We start from the raw sequence: 16,772 nt of genomic DNA, 5'->3' as shown, positions 1-16,772 counted from the left end.
GTAGGTGGGAAATTTCCTTGAGTTGGGGAGCAGCACCCTGAGAAGGATTGGTAGGTGTCATAAATATAAAGGGAAGGGTAAACACCTTCAAAATCCCTCCTGGCCAGAGGAAAAACCCTTTCACCTGTAAAGGGTTAAGAAGCTAGGATAACCTCGCTGGCACCTGACCAAAATGACCAATGAGGAGACAAGATATTTTCAAAAACTGGACGGGGGGAGAAACAAAGGCTCTCTCTGTGTGATGCATTTGCCTGGAACAGAAAAGGAATGGAGTCTTAGAACTTAGTAAGTAATCTAGCTAGATATGCATTAGATTCTGTTTTGTTTAAATGGCTGAGAAAATAACCTGTGCTGAATGGAATGTATATTCCTGTTTTTATGTCTTTTTGTAACTTAAGGTTTTGCCTACAGGGATTCTCTATGTTTTGAATCTGATTGCCCTGTAAGTTATTTACCATCCTGATTTTACAGAGGTGACTCTTTTACTTTTTCTTCTATTAAAATTCTTCTTTTAAGAACCTGTTTGCTTTTTCATTGTTCTTAAGATCCAAGGCTTTGGGTCTGTGTAACCTATGCAAATTGGTGAAGATTTTTATCAAGCCTTCCCCAGGAAAGGGGGTGTAGGGTTTGGGAGGATTTTGGGTGGAAAAGACGTTTCCAAGCGGGCTCTTTCCCGGTTATATATCTGTTAAACACTTGGTGGTGGCAGCATAAAGTCCAAGGGGAAAAGGAAAATAGTTTGTACCTCGGGGAAGTTTTCACCTAAGCTGGTAAAAATAAGCTTTGGAGGTTTTAATGCAGGTCCCCACATCTGTACCCTAGTGTTCAGAGTGGGGAAGGAACCTTGACAGTAGAGTTAGCTGGCAGATTCAGAGTAGCCTTTTCCAGACCTCAGTGCTTCAGCGCTAACTCCATCTCCAAGCATTTCACCTCCAAGTGGTGCTTCTCTGCCTCCAAGCGTTTCGCTTCTTTGCTCTCCTCTGCTTCCAACTCCAAGTGTTTTACAGCTATCTGTCTGTCATGTTCTTTTTGTTTCTCTTCAGCTTCAAATTTACCTAATTCTAGTTTCTGATAAATATTGCGTTTCACCATCCTAGCTTCTGCTTACATAGCTTACCCGAGAGCTGAAAAGAAAAAAAAACCTGCTTGTGAATTTCCTGGCTGTAGCTAACCCCTTCATTAAAAAAACCCTAACACCTCTGCCTCCAGGCAAATAGAGAGAAAAGGTGGGGAAACTGCTGTTCTCAGCTCCTGCTTTCCCCAAGCAGCTAAAAGAGGAAGAAAAAATTCCTAAGGTTTGTGCTTCTGGTTCAAAATGATCCCACCACTCTGCCACCATATCATGGTTCCCTCCCCACACTGAACTCTAGGTTACAGATGTAGGGACCTGCATCAAAGACCCCCTAAGCTTATTTCTACCAGCTTAGAGTAAAACTTCCCAAAGGCACAAACTCTTTGCCCTTGGAGGGTACCACCACCAAGTGATATAACAAAGAATCAGGGAAAGGACTACTTGGAGTTCCATCCCCCAAAATATCCCCCCAAGTCCTTACACCCCCTTTCCTGGGGAGGCTTGAGAATAATATCATAACCAATTAGTTACAAAGTGATCACAGACCCAAAGCCCTGGGTCTTAGGACAATAGAGAAATCAGTCAGGCTCTTAAAAGAAACAGAACTTTATTAGAAAGAAAATAGATAAAAGAAGCACCTCTGTAAAATCAGAAGGGAAGCTAATCTCACAGGGCAATCAGGTTTAAAACACAGAGGATTTCCCTCTGGGCAAAAACTTTAAAGTTAAAAAAAAAACAGGAATACACCTTCCTCTCAGCACAGAGAAAATCACAAGCCAAAACAAAAGTAAACTAATGCATTTCCTTGCTAGTACTTACTAATTCTAATGGAGCTGGATTGCTTGCTTTCTTGATCTCTCTCCAGCAAACCCACAGAACAGACAGACAAAAGCCTTCCCCTCCCCACTAGATTTGAAAGTATCTTGTCCCCTTATTGGTCCTTTTGGTCAGGTGCCAGCCAGGTTACCTGGGCTTCTTAACCCTTTACAGGTAAAAGAATATTGTGCCTCTGGCCAGGAAGGATTTTACATTACTGTATACAGGAAGGTTGTTACCCTTCCCTTTATATTTATGACAGGGCTTTTGCACATCTGTTGTAGGTAACATTCCATGCTTGTGATTAGAAGGTTTTCAGCCTGGCAAGTCACATTTTTTGGCATAGGCTGAGATACATTAGTTTCCTTTTGTTTGCATTTCTGTGGCATTTCTCTTTGCTTCCTATGTGACATAAGTTTTGCTTTAGTTAAGGTCATTTGGATGTATTGTCTGTTGTTAGGGAGAATTACTGTAAACTGCTCCTGAGAGATGGGAAAACAAACCTCTGATCTCTGGCAGAGTGGAGCTAAGAGGTACCAACCTATGGGGCTGGGGGATCTGGCTTAATTGCGAGTGCAGATACTTTGACTGCAGGTAGAATGGTATATGGTAAAAAATGACAAACAGCAAGGGGAGCAGAGTTCAGGGTCCCTACTCTTTCCTGACCCCTTTGGTTATCAATATATGCCCTGATGCCTTAAATGTAATTCCCTCTATCTGAACATTCACATCTACAAATGTAGTTGCACATAAAATTATCTAGCCTCTTTCATAATATAAATCAAGCGATGGCATTTGATTCTACTACACTTGCCCATCTATACCAGGAAGGAAAGACAAGTGCCCATCTACTGAGAGACAGCAGAGATTGGGCCATGCAAAAAATCATGTTCAGTTTAGGGCACAGAGCTAGAAATTAGGGAATTTGAGGCTCTATTCTGGGCTCTGTTTGTGAGTGACCTTGGATAAGTCCATTTTGCCTCAGTTTCCCCATCTGTAAATTGGTTAATGACGAGCTTTACCATTCCTTATGAAGTTCTTTGAGATTTACAGATGAAAAACACTATGTAAGTACCAAGTACCATTATTTCTTGGAGCAGGTGGTAACTGGTAGTAAAGTTCTCGGCACTAGAGTGAGGAAAAGGCAACCACTCCATATAACCTGGCTACAATTACAATGATACTAATTGCGCTCTGCTTATTTGGCTACAATGTGCAGTGGTGGGTACTAATGCCAAGTCTTTCTGTTTATTGTGGGACTAGGCTGCAGTGCAGCTGCTGCTTTGCTGATGATAATTTGGGATGGTCGCTGAATCCAACCTTTCCCTGTCCCTTATTCTGATACTGGGAACACCACTCCTCAATTGCTGAGCCAGGGATGCCAAGAGAAAAGGAGTGTGTCAGGTTCCTCCACCCTCCATCTTTGATGTGATATCAGAGGAGTTAGTCAATGTCTCCACCAATGTTTGTCTCATGGTGTGGAGATGCTGTGGGCAGGGGGCATAGGTAGCAGTATTTACTGATAATGCCAGGTGACGTCTAGTGTGGAGGAGAGTAGAATTTGGGGTAAATATTGCTGTCTCTACCAAACTTAACTGTATAGAGAGGATGCAGAATTTTAACAATAAAATCAGCCATTGGCAGATCTTTCCCAGGTATGTGGTAAATTCTCCATCACCGGGACACTTTATATCAAGACTGGACATCTTTCTAAAAGATAAGCTATCGCTCAACCAGGTGTCATTGGGCTAGATGTAGGAATTAATGCAGGAGATTCTATAGCTTGTTATGCATGAAATCAGACTAGATGATCATAGTAGTCCCTTCTGGCCTTAAAACTAACGACCCATCATTTCTGGTAAAAACAGGGCATTGTTCAATTAAGACACCAAATTTCTAAACCAGGTAGTGATGGGTGAGTCTGCAAAAAGATCCATGCACCAGCCAAGCCTGCAGAAACCTGCATTTCCACACAAAAACTGATATTCATCAAAGCAAATTGGCTAATTTAGTCTTACCTTCCATCACTCTTGCCTTTAAACATTTGCCAGTTAATCAGTCAGGGCCTGATCCAAAACCCACTGAAGTCACTGAAAAGGTTCCTATTGACATGCCTGTGCTTTGGACCAGTCCTCCATAAGCTGAGGAGAAAGGAGTCTCTTGAGATTAAGAACCTGAGTGGAGGTCAGGAGAGATGGGTCTTATTCCTCACTCTGTAACAGGTTTCCAGTGAAGCATCTTGTCTGTACCCCATCTTTCCCTACTGGAAAATGGGGATGAAACACATCTACTCATGTCACAGGCATGTTTTGCAAATTAATTAGCTAACCTGATAACAGGTAATTGGCCTTTTCTTCCACTGCTTTGTCCCTTATTAGTTATTTACACCTGTGACAAGTGGGTGTAACATGAGACCAAATCAGCATGTTACTATTTTACCCCCATTCTGCTCTCCTATTATAACAATGTAAATTCTGACACCGAGTGTAAGGCCATGACACATAAGGCCAAACAATATTTGTAGCAATGGTACTGCAAGTGTTTCTGTCCTTTGGACTATTCTTTCTTTCTGTTCTAATACAATTAGCTTGAAAAGACAGAGGGAGATTTGCGGACTTTCAAGGATCTTATGCACTGGTGGAAAATATTTCCTCTCCCATACTGAAAAGTCCTAGAGAATGAGGATATTTGAGCCCACTTCATCATGGCTCTGTGTCCCTTGCAATCTTTTATACCAGTGCAAAGTGAGTGCAAAGCAGCTGCAAAGAGCTATCATTTTGATATGGTAGCATTTTTCACTGCATAGGGGCAGCTTTCACATATGCTAGTGATGGAAGACCTTCTCCTTCCCTCCCCAGACTCACCTATCTTCCCTCCCTTGATCCACCCTCATCTCTCTTCTCCATCCCCAAAACACACCCTCTCCTTCCCTGACATGACCCTGCCAGGCAGTGCAGCTCCAGCAGAAGAGGCATCAAGGGATGGAGTTGGCAGAGCTCCCACTCCCAGTTTTACACCTGTTGGAATTTCCCCTGCACATGAGCAATTCTCCAGGGAGGTTCTTTCGGCTGGTGCGAGTTCACTTTACACAGGGCAAAGTGGCCTTCGCGAAGCAGAGACCTAAGAATATCAAAAAGCCCCCAGTGGCGCAGGTTTCTGAGCACTATTTTCTATTACCTACTCTTTTTTTGCTTTTAATTCGCTATTGAGCAAGAATAACCAGCCTAGTCGGCACAGTTATAGCAGCAACACTGATTAATAATGTTTGGTTTTATAGCCACATGAAAGCACTGGTAATTGTCCTAGTCACACTCTGGAAACAAGACGTGGAAATAGTAAGGTCTGGAAGGAAAACGGTAAGTTCCAATATTTTTTTCTCTCTGTTGAGATTTTTGGTTTGTGTCTTACAGTCGTCGTTGACTTATGTGCCACTTCAGCAGGCGTTTTGATGTCATTTACTGGGAAGTGTGGCTTGATGGGCCTTTTTATCGAGTTACACAATGGTGTTATTTACAGCATTAGCAAGGATTACTCAGCATGCAGACAGCTGGAGGGCAAGGAAGAGAAAAAGGAAATCTGGCAACAAATGAGAGGTACAGCAGCGATATCTGAATAGAACCCCGTGCAAAGTTACCTGACCTGTTGAGTATGAAAGTTGGGCTAGATCCCCACAAGTCTCCAGTGAAGGCTACACTAATGTGAGAAGCACATAATTCCTGCAGGTGCACAAATGGCTGTAAGAATGAAACGGGAAGCCATTGCTTTGATTTTTGTTTCTGAGATTGTCAAAGGCAGAAAAGAGCTCTGTGCTTTGTGAGGGCCATTCTACTCCAGGTAAAGGTCACCTTGCTTTGTACCAGTGCCAGTTTGAACTACTAGTTATCTGACTGACTCGTCACATCTAATAAATACCTTGTAGCGCTTAGAGAACACGGTGGGTGAGATAATATCTTTCATTGCACCAGCCTGTATTGGTGAAAGAGAGACATTTACAAGTGACACAGAACTCTTTGTCAGGTCTGGGAAGAGATTATTATGTCCTTGCAAGCCAGACATTTTGTTTCTCTGTACAGACCTGATCCAGAGACCACTGAAGTCAAATGAAGGACACATGGTGACTTCAGATCAGAGCCTGTATGTCTGATTTGAAAAGCTCAGAATCCACCCCAACGTCTTGGTTGTCAAAGGGGAGTGAATCAAGGATCTCGGAAACAAAGAGCACGAAGTCTATAGCATTAGCTAAAAGGTAGATTCACAGGGTCACACCTAACTTTTAGGTGCCCTGCATCCAGTGGAATTCACAATCCAGATTAGGCACCCTGGCTCCCTACACAATACACAGGGTGAGTTAGGAGCCTAAAAGAGAAATTACAGATGCTTCCACACTGAGCAGGAAACTGCCTAAACTAGCCAGTAGGAAATGCTGAGGAAACGGGGGTAGCCTAAGAAACCATACCTCTCAAAGGGACTCAGGCACCTAGCTCTGGATTGGAGGGAGGCTCCTGTCTCCACTCAGGATTCACTGCCATGAACCTTCTCCTGGAGTGAGGCACCTAAGCTAGTTCAGCCCTTTCTGAAGAAAAGCCAAGGGTGAGGTGGTAATGATGCCCCTGTTTTCCTGAATAGCCAAGTGGTTAAAGCACTCACAGACGATATGGGAAACCCATGTGCAAATACTCACTTGGTGTAAATCAGACCAGGGATTGGAACTTAGGTTTCCCATGGGAGTGCCTTAACCTCTAAGCTATAGAGTAATCTTCACTGCCTTCCTGGCCCAAAATGGAAAAGCATCAACAGGCGAGACTGAGAGAACGCAGAATACCCTATAGCCCAGAACCTCTTTAGCATTCATATCTTGGGGACAAGTTCTCCATAGGAAGAAGGCATTGTGAAGAGCTTTTGAACTACCAGAACTGTAACTCATGGAGGAGAGCAAAGACTCTCCTGGCAGCTGAATGCTCAGCCAAGACCCTTCCCATTGTCCCTAAGTGTGCCACAATGCAAACAATATGAGTATACAGGCACAGCAAGACAGGCAAGAAGCATTAGAAGGAGTAGGGTTTAGGCAGCTATCCTGCACTACACCAGGATGAGATCACCAGCCCATTTCATTTAGACCATCAGAAGGTTACAACTTCCAAGTATCTGCCAACCTGGGCTGATTTGAGTCAGTAGCAACCTAGGGGTAAAAGGATCTTTACCCCATTTCCAAATCCTGGATCTTCTAGGGCTCCAGAAAATGCCTATTATAAAATGCCTAAAATGGGTCCAACATTTTGGCCAGTTTAAGTGTGTGCCAGTCTCATTAGGCCTCCTGTCCTATGCCACTGGGCTGGGTCCGTTTGTGGATGGAAGCTCTCCAGAGGACATGCAGGCCCTGCAGGCAGTGATGTCCGCGATCCAGTCCTGAGCAGTCAGTAACGAGACAGTGAACCAGCAGGGTGTTAAGGAACAATTTGCTTCTGGAGAAAGTTTCTTTCAAACGAGAGTTAAAAAACAATGGGTAAAATCCTGCCCCCGCCTCCTGAAGTCAATGGCAAACCTTCTCCTGACATCAGTGGTACCAGTTTTTTGCCCAGGATCCTGACATATATGGTCACTAAAGATCCCTTTTGAAGAAAAGCAGGGGTGTTACTTCAAGTATTGTGGCTAAATCCCTACCAGGGTAATTATATTCTGCATGCAGTTTCAATTAGATATGACTTTCCTGTTTACTTCCTATCCCAAAGTGTGGTATAGTGTTGCTGTGTGCTATTAAACAGCTATTGCATTCCACCCCAAAGAGAGCCCCATTTCAGTGGTGTCTGAAGTATTTTCTGTATATTCTTATGTCTTCCTGTGCTATATGAATATTAAATCATTGGTTTACACAATACCCCAGGAGGTAAGTGTGTTAGTACTATGATCCCCATTTGCAACTAAGGAAACTGAGGCAGAGAGCTAAAGTGATTTCACAGAATCATAAGACTAGAAGGGAACTCAAGAGGTCTAGTCCAGTCCCCTGCACTCATGGCAGGACTAAGTATTATCTAGATCATCCCTGACAGGTGTTTGTCCAACCTGCTCTTAAAAATCCACAATGTTGGAGATTCTACAACCTTCCTAGGCAATTTATTCCAGTGCTTAACCACCCTGACAGTTAGGAAGTTTTTCCTAATATCCCACCTAAACCTTCCTTGTTGCAATTTAAGCCCATTGCTTCTTTTCCTATCCTCAGAGGTTAAGAAGAACAACTTTTCTCCCTCCTCAATGTCACAAGCTTTTATGTACTTGAAAACTGTTATCATATCCCCTCTCAGTCTTCTCTTCTCCAGACTAAACAAACCCAATTTTTTCAATCTTGCCTTATAGGTCATGTTTTCTAGACCTTTAATTATTTTTATGCTTTTCTTTGGGCTTGCTCTAATTTGTCCACATCATTCCTGAAACGTGGTGCCCAGAACTGGACACATGACTCCAGTTGAGGCCTCACCAGTGCGGCGTAGAGCAGAAGAATTATTTCTTGTGTCTTGCTTACAACACTCCTGCTGCTACATCCCAGGATGATGTTCGCTTTTTTTTTTGCAACGGTGTCACGCTGTTGACTCATAGTTAGCTTGCGGTCCACTATGACCCCCAGATCTCTTTCCACAGTACTCCTTCCTAGGCAGTCGTTTCCCATTTTGTGTGTGTACAACTGATTGTTCCTTCCTAAGTGGAGTACTTTGCCCAAGGCCACAAAGGGAGATGGTTTCCGAGCCAGGATTGGAAGTTAGGAAGTCCTGGTCCTGTGCTCTGCGTGGTAGAGCACAAAGAGTGTTTGTAAAATATTAAGAAATCCTAAGAGGAAAGGTGCGTTATAGTAGTACTATTCCACATATCTACTCTTCTCTGCTACCTTCATGTAAAAACCTACCCTCAAAAGAGTGTATTGCCATAAGAATATGACTGTGGTCAATCCTTATGGGTCTGAAAGGGCCTGTCCGAAAGGACTAAAAATGTTATCTTGCTGTTTTGAAAACTGTGGCATCAATTTATGTGCTCGAGTTCCCGTTCCTTGCACAGAAAAAAAATAGAAATTTCTCTGACACAGGAGACTTGGCAGCTCTTCAATAAAATGTATCTCAGTAAAGCTCGTTGTCTGTGAACATTGTAAAGTAAAATAAAGGGGAATTAAAATTAATACTTCATTAATATCATCATCGTTATTAATGGAAATTGAGGACACTCAGCACTGCACAGGATGGGGCCCCAATGCAGCAAGGAGTTCCTAGACTTGGACTTGCTTCTCTTCACCATCAGAGATGAAAAGCATTGGCTTAATGAATGCTGAGAAGAGTCAGCCGGGTATAAGATTCCCTGTGCCTGCTCATTCCTTTGGAAATAATTCATTAACAAACACATCTTCACTTTGCAACAGTGGGTTTGCCATTTCCCCCTTCTTTCCTCCCCGACGATGAGTGCAAATGCCTCCGAGCAGCTAATGGATTCTGCAGCAGTCACTCCCTTTGCAAGGGTTGTGGTGACAGGAAAAGAGGCTGATGAAAACTGTGACAATTCCTCCTTCCCCCAGCTGATTTGGAACAGTGAAGGCTTGTGTTCAAATGTACAAATGGCTCGGCATGCAATTTTAATATGATTATCATAAGAGGAAAAAGAAAGACCATCTGTGGAGGCTGAAAAATCTTAATGGAAGATTTAATTGACTTCATTCATCTAAGGGGAGATACATGAGTCTCAGGACCTCGAGATCGGTTAGGCAGACACCTTTGCAGTGCTGGAATTAATGGCTCACTTGACGGTGAATGCAGTTTACCTGAGAGATCGTTGCTGTCATATCCCTCTCTGAACAGGAAAAAGCAAAGTTATAAATTACCTTTATCGCCAAGCAGGTGATAAAGGTTGGAATGTAACATTTTAACATAAGCAATGAATGGCTGCCACAAAACCCAAAGGCCTGAGAGCATATAACAAATAACTGTGATTAAGCTGATCAAAGGCCTTTAACTTATCCAGAGTCGTAAGGACTGTATTAAAACCATTTAGGAAACGACTTTTGTAGCACTTCTTGTCACAAGTACCTTGGCAGGTGTTCAGGGAGAGCATTAGGAACCAGGAGCAACAAGTCCACTTTAGTGAGTCCTAAAGATCCCATTTGTTTTGCATTTATTATTAATTGAAGGGAAAGTCACCAGCAGAGAAGACCCTAAGGCTTTATGTGAATATAACCCATCCAAAGACTGACTCCATGCCCAGCTGTCATTCCAGTTCTAAATAGCTGCTTGAAGTCCTGCCCCTCACAGCCCCTAGCCCCCCTCTCCTCCCTCCCCCACTTCCCTGGCTTAGCCATGCTTGTCTTTTGTGCCCTCAATTTGCGAAGGGGGCAGGATTGAGGTTTGCTTCTCTTTTTTTGTGCTCATGCTTCTCTTTTTGCCCAGTTGTTGCTGGGTTTTGTGGGGGAGTTTTTGTTTTCACATTAGCCGAGGTCATTCATGGAGCTGGCTGGGAATTTGTTTGACCCAATGTTTTTGGTCAGAAAATGCCGATTTGTCAAAACCAGAACGTTTCATGGAAAAGGCGGGTTTGGGTGAATATCTTGACTCAACTTTTTTTTGCGGGGGGAAACAGTTTAGAAATGATTGAAATATTTCAATATTTCCAAAGGGAAAAAAATCTAGTTTTTCTATTTGAACTGGTTTTGAAATTTGAGCCAATTATAGTTTAAAAAAACCACAACAATTAAAATGGTCAAGGGGGAGGAGTTCTGGGAGAGGCTACACTACAGGGAATCAGTCACTCTCCCTGATTTCCCTGGCATGCAGAGGTCCCAGGCCAGTGGCACCATCCTTTAAGCCTGCTTACCCTGGTGCCCCCAGATTACTCCGTGAGCCATTGCAGAGAGGAAGGCAAGACCATAGACCCACTATTTCCCCTCCCCTCCTGTCCTCACTGGGGCTGTGTGTGCTCCCAGGGGTACACAGAGGGAGCAGTCCTATTGCTTCCCTGAGCAAAGAAACTGCAATTACGACTCCCTCTTTCATGAGTCTTAAACATGAGTGGCCTTCCACATGTACACAAGGGTGGCATACCTCGTGCAGCCCACCTGCACCACAGGAAGAAAGGAGACACATGTAAGAGAGGTGAGTGGGTAAGCAGGAGCAGGGAATGGGCAGCTGAACCAGAGCCTCCATACCCCAGCACACCCACCCTTGCAGCTGAACCAGAGCCTCATGGGAATTGTCACAACACAGAGCAACTGCACCTGTATTCCCCCTCCATAGTCCAGCAAGGGCACAGACTCTCATGCTTCCGGCTCCCCAGTTGTTGCCTCTCTAGGATGGAGACATGCACCTCCATCCCTCCTGGCCAGGGTATTTCCAATTTACACAGATCCCTACCTGCTTTACTTTTCTCCTCAGAGGCTTTAAATAGTACGTTACCCCACAGCTCTTTCCAGGAAAGCATGTTTATTCTTGAGGTAAAAGCATGACAGAGAAAACATATTAAAAACAATAAAAGAACCTATACACATGCTAATAAGTTTTCCAGAGATTACCCCAATTCCAACAAGGTCTCTGGCCAGTGAATAGTCCTTCAGAACCCACCCAAGGTTTTTTCTGTGGTCACAAGTTCATAACAGCTGTTAGCTCAGAATAAGTATACAAACTGGCCCATGTCCTTCCCACCCTTCCCAGGTAGGAATGGGTCCTCTCTTGGACAAAAGGTCCTGTGTGGTTTCTCCAGGATATTGCTATATCTGTCACAGGAATGAATCTGCATCAGCTGTAAAACCAGTGCACAAGGGTGAGGAAACCTCCCCCTGGGTAAAGGCTAGGCAGAATATGGTCTAAAGGTATTTGTATGGTATTTTTCTACATGCTTCCAGCCCTAAAAAATGAAGCATGTTCCCAGTCGACTTTAAAGTTAGGGTTAATCGGTATTAACTCCAAAAGAAAATCTCTGTGAGAGAAGGTTTAAAAATCCCATTTACGGTGTGAGCTTATCTGCTTTTATTTCCTACAGCACAGTCAAATAAAGTTCAAATAGAACCACAGCTGAATTGACTCCTCCATTTGGGAATCACAGGCTCCAGAACCTTGTTGATTTTCTAAATTGTCTACCTGTCTTGTAAGAGAACCATTATTTCAAGTTAAACAGTGTGACCATTAGTGAGGGAAATTATTTTGGTTATAAGTTCAGATTCATTTTTGAACCAAGGAAGTACTTGCTTCTTTCCACATTTTGGACCTAGCCTCCAGATCATTAGACAAAAGTTGATATATCAGGGTAACATTTGTTTCATGTATGCTAAAGTTGTGGATAAAAATTCCAGAGGAACTAGAATAAAAAGTCATTTTGAATTTGCATATGGGGAACCTACGTTCCCTCTAACTGTGTATTCCACTGAGGAGTGTGTATTGCAGATGTTTCCAATCCACAGAGAACATGAGTTTGTTACAGGCCTCAGCTACAGAGCCTGGCTCTTTTGCTCAAGCTGTAGAGATTTGTGCTTGTAACTCTTAAATATCTTGATTCAATCCAAGATGGTGGTTGTCACATTTTGTCCACCTTAGCCAACACCAGGGATTGAACCAAGTACCTATAGATCCCTTTCTGAGACCTTTCACAGATTCACATCCTCTGTGTGTTGGATACAGAGGGGGGGGCGGAAACGTAGTGCACAATCACCAAGGGACTACATTTGTACCGGAGATATTGAAGCTAATCCATTACCAGAAATCCCTTAATCTTGGGCTTCCTGTGACTTGGGCTTCCCACCATAGCAGGACTCTGTTTTATGAGTGCCTTTTTTTGACACTAAGCAATCTTGACCAGGACTGCTGCTGTCACTGAAACCTTATCAAATATTCTTCTGCTTTGTGCAGGACATATAAGAAAGAGTAAAGGTCTTGAAGGACCTATTTGTAGTGGTATAAATTGTAAGTGTAGGCCAGGCCTTTGTAGTATTGTGGTTGCACCTAGAGGCTTCAATCAGGGACCCAGAACCCTTTGTACTATGCAATTGTGATCCACCTTACATTCTTCTTTGGGTAGGGCACTTGGATCACAAGGTAGGAAGAGCCTCCATGGAGCCATTGGGGCCACTACTTCCCATCCTGAGCACGTGGGTTGGGAGTGGGCAGCATCTCAGAGCCTCAGTCCAGTTCCTGGTCTGTTCCTAGAGTTTAGTCTGGAAAAGAGAAGACTGACTGGGGACATGATAACAGTTTTCAAGTATGTAAAAGATTGTTATAAAGTGGATGGTGTTAAATTATTCTTCTTATCCACTGAGCACAGGACAGGAAGCGATGGTCGTATATTGCAGCATTGGAAATTTAGGGTAAACATTACGTAAAACTTTCTAGCTGTCAGGGTTGTTAAGCAGTGGAACAAATTACCTAAGGAGGTTGTGGGATCCCTGACATTGGATGCTTTTAAGAGCAGGTTAGACAAACACCTGTCAGGGATGGTCTAGAAAATACTTAGTCCTGCCTCAGTGCAGGGGATTGGACTAGTTGCCCTCTAGAGGACCCTTCCTGTCCTGTACTTCATGAAGTCAATGGGCTGAGTCTCTTCAACCTTGTAGTAACATATACCAGTGTTACTGTTGATTTCAGTGGAGTTACTCCTGATTTACTGCTGTCAGCAAGACCAGAATTTGCCCAGTGGAGTTACATTCGTGTAAAATTAGAACAAGTGAGAGAAGAGGCCAATTTACCTTTTGGGTGCTTATTTGTATGGAGGCAGTGTGGCCTTGGAGATAGAGCATTACACTAGGATTCAGGGGACTTGGCAGTGCCTTTGGGTAAGTCACATCCCCTCCCCGTGCCTCAGTTTCCCTCATGAATAAAATGGGGGGTGACGATACTGGCCTCCTTTGTAAAGTGCTTTGAGATTTACTGATGAAAAGGGCTTGAAAGGCGCTAAGTTCTGTTATCTGACCCAAAGCTATCTATCTAGTTATCCATCTATCGGTCCATTCATGTTCTTATATCATTCCCCTCACTGAACTAAAAACATAAACTCTCTGAGGTACACCTATCACAACATGTAATTGTAGACATTTTCCAAACCTCCTGGCTGAGAATAATGCTTTTCAACACCCAAACAAATAACAAATCCATTAAAACATCTTTCAGCAATAGGGTAGTGAAAGTAGTTCATGCATATGGGCAGTACACGTAGCTAGCATGCACTTATTACAGCAGTCTGTATACCAGCTGCCTATAAATCATTACTTTTTCAAGCTATACTTACAACATCGATTATGCTAGGCTGGGTTATTTTCTGTTGTGTGCTACCCTCTAGTGCTTCTATAAGTTAATTACAATGCCGCCTGTATATGTCTGTACTCTAGCATAGGGCACTAAAAGTGAACACTGTTGTTGAATAGTATAAAAGTAAAGCCTGAGCTCATAAGAAAACCTGTTCTTTAACTACACAGTATAACAAGACTTCTCATATATTTTTTTTTATTTGAGTTTTGGTACAGGTGTTATTCCCTAAACTCCTGTATTTGTAACTCAGGGGACCTGAAGTCTTTTCCTGTTTCTGCCATTGGCCTTCTGGGTGACCTGGGGCAAGTCACTGAGTGACCGGGGGCAAGACCTGGGGCATGTCCCTCAGTATCCCCTTTGCCAAATAGGGATAATGATACTGATCTCCTCTGTGGAACACCCTGGGATCTACTGATTAGAAATGTTATTATTATTTATTATTTTTAAATAATCATTCTATTATGATCGAAGCTAAACTGTGCCGTTTTCCTGACTTTTGCATGGGGTGGAATTGATGCCCCTTTGCACAGAACCTGAGGAAATAGGGGAGTGAGCTAGGGACTGAAAGCAATGGAATCACACACACGCATCCTACCACGTTAGCATTTGAAACATCCATTCCGCTAATCCATAATATCTAATGCAGCCTCCAGCGCTGATAATAAACAGACGTTCACTGCACCTATCACAGATGCAGGGTTCTGAGCCAGTGGCTACATTCTGGAAGACAACAAGGTGGTGAGTATTTGTGAATATGTACAGTATCCAGAGAGTGCAGGGGAACGGTAATGGGCTACGCTGGAAGGCAGTCTCTCACTGATGTCAATGGGCTTTGATGTCAATGGATCCAGCCCTCTAGGAGTTAATACTGTGGATCTCATGATGCCCAGAATGCTGACTGCCTACATCCCTCCCAGGTTATCCCCAATAATGCACTTATCTCCTTCACAGTCTGATGGCCCTCACTGTGCTCGTTGCTCCTGCATGTACCACAACATGACATAGCTCAGACAGAAGTCCTGGGCGTGGTGCAGGAGTAACTGGGTGAAATGCTAAGGCCGGTGTTATGGTCTGACTAGATGATCACACTGTTCCCTTCTGGCCTCAGTTTCCCCCAGCCAGAGAAATAGCAAAGGGGGAAAGAGAAGAGAGTCATCAAACCCTCTCTGCAGCGACAGGAATGTTTATTTTCCTCACATACCATGTGAGTGTTGCTGAACTGGAGTGAGAGTCCTACATTTGACCCTGCTTTCTGTGCTGTCACTCAACTCAGCTGGCATCTGATTCCCAAGTGGAGCTGGTCAGAAAATTATGTAGGGTTTTCGGTTAAAATCTGAAACTAATTTTTGCCAGTATTTTTACACCTCCTGTTTCCTGACCAACTCCCTTTATAACCTAGGCTGGAGAGAATCCTGGGAGCTGCTCTCAGGACTGGTGCAAGGACAGAAAAGGCCACTTCCTCCTCCCTTTCCCTTGTCACTGCTCCCCTGCTGGCTGCCTCACCTCACTGGGGTGTGGCACCAGGGGCAGGCGATGGGGAGAAGGAGCCTGCTGGTGCCAGTTGCCTCACACACAGAGCAAGGTCACACGTAGAACCCAGCACGGGTGCAGCTGCAGCGCTGCACTGCTTTAATGAAGATGATGCTACGCCGAGGGGAGAGCGCGTCTCTGGTTGGCCTAGTTAATCCACTTCCAAGAGAGGCGGTAGCTGTCTCGCTAGGAGAAGGTCTCCCGTTCCCACAGCGCCATGGGTGGCACGTGAGCGCCCCCTACAGGAGGCTAGCCCCGCAGCCTCGCCCCTTCCACCCCGACCCTCACCACCGCTCCCCGTCCACCACAGCCCCTGTCCCAGTGACCAGAAGAGTCCCAGAAGAACTGCCCTGGGCCACCGGCTGCCCCCCGTGTCGACCCCAGTGCCAGGCCGCTGGCCTCCAGCCAGAGCTCAGCTCCTGCCACGTTGGGCACTGGCTTCTGGGAGATGGAGGAGAGTGGGCAGGGCCAGGGCTTGGCTTAAGGGAGGCTTAGTCTCCCCTGGCCTATTACACTCACCGCTCATGACCGGCGCTTAGGTCAGTGTAACTAAGTCACTCAAGGGTGTGAGTGACGTAGTTATACCGAAGTAATTCTGTAGTGTAGACCAGGGTTCAGTCACCTCACTGCCTCAGGGTCTGTGCAGCAATAACTCATCACTGTCCTAGACACCGGGCCATGAGGGAGCAATGTGTGTAAACAGAACTGAAAGGGGGGAACTGTGATGTGGGGGAGAGATAGGATCATTGCCTGGATTGTAGGGCACGAGCCAGAAGCAGAGGGGAGGCAAAGAAACTGGGGTGGAGGGGATTAGTTGCTGATCTCAAGAGGTCTGAAACCAAGCTGAAGGCCACAGTGTAGAAAGCCTTGCAAGACACCCAGATTTGATTCCTCATGGGATTCCCTTGTTTTCCGAGGCTGAGGGGAGCAAGAACTGGGAAGGGAGAGAGTGCCTCATGGCGTTCATAGTAATACCGAGCATTTCTTTCACGGTGCTTCCTGGAGTCAAAGCTCTGCACAGACCGTGGGTATGTCTACAGTGCAGGTGGAAGGCTACTTCCCCGTATGGATAGACAGACTCACACTAGCTCTGCTCA

The sequence above is a fragment of the Caretta caretta genome, chromosome 4 (assembly GCF_965140235.1).
Source record: "Caretta caretta isolate rCarCar2 chromosome 4, rCarCar1.hap1, whole genome shotgun sequence".
Lineage (NCBI taxonomy): Eukaryota > Metazoa > Chordata > Testudines > Cheloniidae > Caretta > Caretta caretta.
Note: the sequence above shows the minus strand (reverse complement) of the source record.